Genomic DNA, 6,651 nt, shown 5'->3' with positions numbered 1-6,651 from the left:
TCCACTCATTTATCTGGAAAGCGTTGCATTGGCTCATAGGTCACTCCAGTGTTGCTGATACCTATTCACGTAATGAAAAAAAAAACGGATATGCGCAGATTTGCTTTATTGAAGAAAACTAAGAGAAGCTACAGCCTACTAAAATTTCAGAACAGCCAGGTCAGTTCGTTCCTCTAGAAACCATTGGTTCCGTGCATACGTCACTCCTCATGCTAATGCACCTGCTGGGCGTAGGTGAGCCGAAGAAATCATGGGCTGTAGGCTCACCTTTTTTTTCCAAAAGCCAACGTACCAATGTGTTAGACACGGACGGACGCTGCACTTTCAACTCTACTTTATTGGAATTCACATTGCCGCACATGTGGACGTAGTGTGGACATCTGGACGCAGTGCAGAAGAGCTGCTGCCACCGCGTAGTGTATAGCCTGAAACAGCAGGTTGAGATGTTGCTTGCAGTAGGTTTGCCTCTCTCAGTCATTAGGGATATTGCTGAAGCAGGATTGCGGAATTTGAAGGGTCTAGCAGGCCAGAAGTCGCCGACGTCATAGCGAAGAAAGTAACTAGTAGTAATACCAATTTATAAAGGGACAATCAGACATCCACCTGTTCGTAGCACTTGCTACAAAGGAAACTCATATGGAATCCTCGAAAGGAAAGCCTCGCAGTTGAAGAAAAATTCGTCCTGGTCCGGGACTCGAAACCGGGACCACCGCCTGTCCGGGGCAGCCGCTCTACCATCTGAGCTAACCAGGTGGCTAGCAGATGGCAGGGCGAAGTCGCATTTGTGAACAACACGAAGCAAAGGCAAGAGTTTGACGTAATAGTCCTGCGGAAACCCGCAAGCTGGAGAGAAGTAATTAATAAAGAAAAAATCAGACATCCACCCATTTGTAGCAATTGCTACAAAGCAAACTCATACGGGTTTCCTTTGTAGGAAACTTACGGGGGTTTCCTTTGTTGGTTTCCTTTGTAGGATTTAAACACGTGACACCCTACATCGAGTGCATGACTGGGTTTCATTACCGCATTCCGTTGGTTTGTGGTAAAGTATACATGGGCCAGACAGGTAGGTGTGTTAATAAGCGCCTGAAAGAACGTAACGCATCCTTAAGCGGGAGCCAGGGAAGCAATTTGGTAGTTCATTACCGCAGCTGCAAGAAGAGGAAAAAAAGTGCGTCATTGTTTGGTCGTGTGACTATTTTAGGGAATCGTAAGACCAGATACGAACGCGAAATCTTAGAAGCGTTTCACATTGGAAATGAGAAAGAAAACTGTGCCAGTGATAAATCTTCGCGTTTACCCAACAAGGAACGTGCTTACCTGTCGGGTACGTAAAAGATGATTAAAAAAAACTGACATTGATCACGAAAGTAGTAGAAGTTGCGCGTGGGTCGGCGGTTTTCCCGCGGCAATGTACTGTCGAAGTGTTATCTATGCACATGTATTGGGAGGAGTTGAAGATGTGCATACGTCGGAGGTTATGTGCGGCAACGTGAATTCCAGTAAAGTACAGTTGAAAGCCCAGCGTCCGTCCGTGCCTAACGCCTTTTCCTTGTGCGTGCGTCCTCTTTGTGTTTCGCTGGTACCCCCTTTTTCAAATTCATCATGCACCAACTGGCCCAAGAGCTTGCGCTAATACTCCAAGTCTGTTCTCCGCATGCTAATGCATGTGCTGAGAACAATTTACACGATGAAAAAGAAAACGAATATGTGTAGACTGCCCTTTGCGGAAAAAGAAAGGTAAACCAATAGCCCAATAAAATTTTGGCTCAGCCAACTCCACTGACTTCTCTGAAAAGACTGGTTCGGTGCGTACCTCTGTCCCCGTGCGAATACACGTGCTGACGCCGATTACTACATTCCTTTGTGCAGCGATCACACCGTTGAAGAACTGAAAGCTGGGCAAGTTGTGACGCAGTGATATTCACACTTTGGGTGGCGCCAGAAACACACGCAGGAAGCAAAGGTGAAGACCACACTACCACAAAATAGAGGACATATCATTTGCGAAAGTGACCGGTCGATGGCAAAGAGGACTTGCGAATTAAAAGCTTATTGAATGCGGCCCCTGGCGCGCTATTCTTCATGCTTGTAGCTAGTGAACTTTTTTTGACTTACAGGTTGCCTTGCGAATTCGGCCCTCGGGGCTGAATTAACAAAGCATTTCGCCCAATCTCATTGCAAATAAATGTTCCCTCCCTCTCTCTCTCTCTCTCACTCGCTCGCTCGCTCGTATGTGCCAATCGCCATGAACAGGCCGCCTTCGTTAGTAATATACCCCACATCGTGATTGTCCAGCATCTGCTCTTATGCGATGTTATAGCCAATAGGGGCTATAACATTCCGATAATGACCAGCTTACATGGTCGATGTCTACAACTGCCTGCAATACGAAACAGCTTCCTCCGATACCTACTGATATCAGCCGGCCATTACATTACAATGGTACATTAGTCGGCCACCATTACAATGGTACATTAGTCGGCCTTGTACAAATACGTGCATAGCGTTATAACTTGGCAGTGCACGTATTTAAAGAACAAGTTGTGCCCCGCAGTCGGTATCCGCGTCTCCTGTGCACTACGTCACGATGATTCACGTCTACGAAGCTACAATGATCAGCCCCCTATGAGCGTACATCGTCACTTTCACTTCTCAGTCATACCTCGAGAAGTCATACCTTCTCAGTCATATTTCTCGAGAAGCTGGCCGACTGACAGGCAGACTCTGTAGCCTCGTTTCGGAATCGGATTATCGGCTGCCTGCCGACGACTCCAGCAGTTCGCCATGAATCAATGCATTTGGAAAAATGATTGTGAAAATAGTGCGCGTAATTGTGCCTCTGCTAGATACTTTTTACCTCGTCATCATACAGAATTATCATCCCAAATAAAAGGAAGCTCTCTCCAAGTCCTAGCGAAAATACTAAAAAAATCATGGGATTTTACATACGAAAACCACTTTCTGATTACGAGGCACGCCGTGGGCAGGGACTCTGGAAATTTACGCCACCTGGGGTTCTTTAACGTGCACCTAAATACATGTACACGAGTGTTCTTACATTTCGCCCACATCAAAATGCGGCCGCCGTGGCCGGGATTCGATCCCGCGACTTCGTGCTTAGCAGCCCAACACCATAGGCACTAAGCCACCACGGCGGGTGCGACAATCACGACGCATTAACACGAGTAGCAGCTTTGTGCGATACTCTGCGTCTATCCTTGAATCAGGATAATGCTGGTTGCTGATATATCCCAGCTCGGAAGATATGTACGTTTATTCTACTTATCTTTTCATTCGAGGAATATCCGTATGGAAAATCGAGGCTTATTTTAGAATGTCCCCATGAGTGCACGGACGACAAAAAAAAAAAAAAAAAACGTTGAACGTGGCGCTGAATGTAAACGTATCGTTCTGTTAGCCAGAAAGAACGCCATGAGTATTGGTAGTACTGGATATACTGCCAGACAAAGGTAATCTAAGAGCTGCTCTACTGGATATGACGAAGAATTCGACGAGCTGTTCTGTGCCACTGCAGTTAATTCGTGTTCTTTCTTGCATCACGAAGCCCTCAACTCCATAATAACCGGCACATCTACCTGTAACAAATATCTGAAATATCTTCACAATATGCTGCGTCACCTCTAAAAGATCAATAACCGTAATCACTTCATCTTGTAGATATGAAGACAGCCTGAAGTGACTTAAATATTCATGCTAAGGTTGCATTTCTTTTCGACGACGTTCATGCTGTGTTTCAAAAAAAAAATGTAGTAAATGTTTAATGCCTCAAAAACAATTTATTTTAATTCGTGACTGTAGACTTTAGCAACAGAGCCGTCCGAGCGGTCTAGTTTCTACGACGTATAAGACTGCTATTTAACTCACATATCTGAGTGAAACATTTGAACGGGCTTTCCTTCGTTGCAGTAATAGTGCTGCAGCAGAAAACTTCAAATCCGTATCATGCAGGGAAAACTTAAATGCGGGCAAGTCGGCTTTGACATTGCGTGTGTCACACTGGTAGCGTCCGGTAGGGCGTCGTTTGCTTGCATCCCAACCTAACCGGCGTCCCAGTTTGTCTTTGTTACGGGCTATATCTCCTCACGAGCAAACATGTCATCTGAAATCAGTGCGGGTTGAAATTCGACTTCTCATACGAACATGCGAAACCCAAAGCGGGATAAAAAATATCCACGAAATTCAGTGCCACGGAACGCATACGAAAATCAACACCTATACTAGATTGCGAAGCGGGTACCGATCATTTTTTTTTTTCGTAAAGTTCACAGTGTTCACTACGGGTCATCGAAATTAATTTTCAGTATAGAGCGAGTCAAATTTCATTGAATAGTTCAGCAGTGGTTCAACAACACGTAAAGCTGATTGCTAAGCATATACTCTGCATTGTTTCTATCTGTTATAACATTTGTATTTCTCTGAGGTATTACTGAACATCAGCAGTGTGGTGAAAGCCCTCCTATTCATTTATTTATTTATTTTTTATTTATTTATTCATTCTTGCTCTCAGGACCGAATGCACTAAAGTTTACAGGAAATAGTTACAGCAAATGAAAATAAAAAAAGTAGAATAACTAATAAAAGTAGTTAGAACGTTTAAGTACAAATTGATGCTTTGATTACACACTTTTAGCCAGGGTTTGCAACTTCAGATAGGGAACAACCCCACGTTCCTCACCTGACCTCATCGTTCCTCACCTGCGGCAAGTTGTTTAATCATCCATTTCCAATTCCGTTAATTTATAATTTCTCTAATTCAACTAGAACCTACAAGTAATTTCACCTGTGTTTTCCTTGGCGTCTATGCCTGCTGGCTTCCTATGTATATATATATATATATATATATATATATATATATATATATATATAGACGAACGAGAGAAGAGGTGAACCGAGAGGGCTCGATTTTATTAATGATAATCACAGAAAATCGACAGACAATGAAGCAAAGCATCGGGGTAATTAGCTGTCGTTAAACTTAAAATGGGAAAATAATGAAGAAAAGGGAAATGAAAGTGGACGAAAACATAACTTGTCGCCGGTGGGATCCGAACCCACAACCTCCGCATTACGCGCGCGCTGCAGTACCAGTTGTGCTATCGTGACGGCTATCAATCGGTCCACCAACTTGGATATTTATGTTTTACAGCGAAGCTGTATACTTCTGCCGTCAAAAGAAATTATCATGTCGTTGGCGTGGCAAGCAAAAAAAAAAAAAAAACTCCCCACATGTGGGCCGATCCCGGAGATAGTGCAATGCCGAGCCTACCGCGGCGGTGGTGCAGTTCGCCATTAAGGTACCCACATACACAGGTTCGCTGGTCATCCTTCTTCACGAAGTGAAAGGGCACTGAGTTTTTTTTTTTTTTTACTATATCTAACCCTAGGACTGTTAACCAGCACTACTCATGACCATGGTGGGCGGATGTGGAACATACTTTCTTGTCCCGCTGGTGCCACGTAACACGTGATCTTAAGTGAGTAGGCACGTGGCTAATATAAAACCTCGCATGCTACCTAATGACATCAACGCTGCCAAATTCGAGACCGCCGCTATGAAGAAACGGGAGAAGAAGGGGAACTGAGGGCCTCGTTTTTGTTAATTATGACCCCATAAAGCCAACCGACTATGAGGCCAATGAAAGCTTCGGGCAAATTAGCTGTAATTGAAAATGAAATGTAGAAAATAAGGAATACAAGTGAAATGTAAGTAGACGAAAAGATAAGTTGTCGCCGATGGGATTATATTTCATTATATTCGTGGTCATGGTGTTTACGTGCAAATATGGGAGCCTCCTTTAGGAAGCGAGTAGTTGAAATAGTTATTGCCCGGGCGAACTGCATGGACAGCGGGAGCATTCGATTTAGCCTTTTCTTATAATTCTCGTGTGCTTGTACGCGTTTGTTCGTTAACTCAGACATAGATTATATATGTGCGAGCTCTCGTTTTTATACTAACTATATAAGCAATGCCGAAACGCTCGTTATATTATCGAACAAGGGATGAACATCGACAGGATGGTTGGTTGGTTATTGGGTGGTAAAAAATGGTGCAAACCGCTCTGGGGGATGGGGCGGTACGAGTGCTCGAAAATATAAACATAGATTATTTTATCTATAAGTATTAGTGTATACGGTTTTCCAGGTTACGGTTACCTGTGCTGTTGTTATTAGTACATCAATAAGCTTCACTTTGTGGATTTAAGAGAAATAAGCTGAAAGGCGGGAAAACTTACCGATCGAGGCTTTTGGTCTTCTGTCGCTTTCTTATCTCCACTTCCATTCTCGCGCTGCGTGGTTGAGGTATCCATCGTGGAAGGAGACGCTTATCACGGTTATTTTCAAATAATCACTTCCTCCTCCTCCTCGATGTCGAGCGGAGGGAATGCGACGGAACCCTGCTTTCAACAAGTCTCTAGATACGCGAGTAAACGATATAGGTTTCAAATTTCAAATATGGATACCTCGGATAACTTAGTTTCGGCAGCTTAACAGTGTTGGCCGAGAAACAGAGCACTCAAACTTCGTTGCCATCTTTTATGCTTACCACTTCCAGGCGTGTAATAGATGATGATGATGATGATGCCATTGAGTCTGGCGCATACCCACTCACAGAGATTTTTTATTTTA

Source organism: Dermacentor variabilis, chromosome 6, assembly GCF_050947875.1.
Source record: "Dermacentor variabilis isolate Ectoservices chromosome 6, ASM5094787v1, whole genome shotgun sequence".
Classification (NCBI taxonomy): Eukaryota; Metazoa; Arthropoda; class Arachnida; order Ixodida; family Ixodidae; genus Dermacentor; species Dermacentor variabilis.
Note: the sequence above shows the minus strand (reverse complement) of the source record.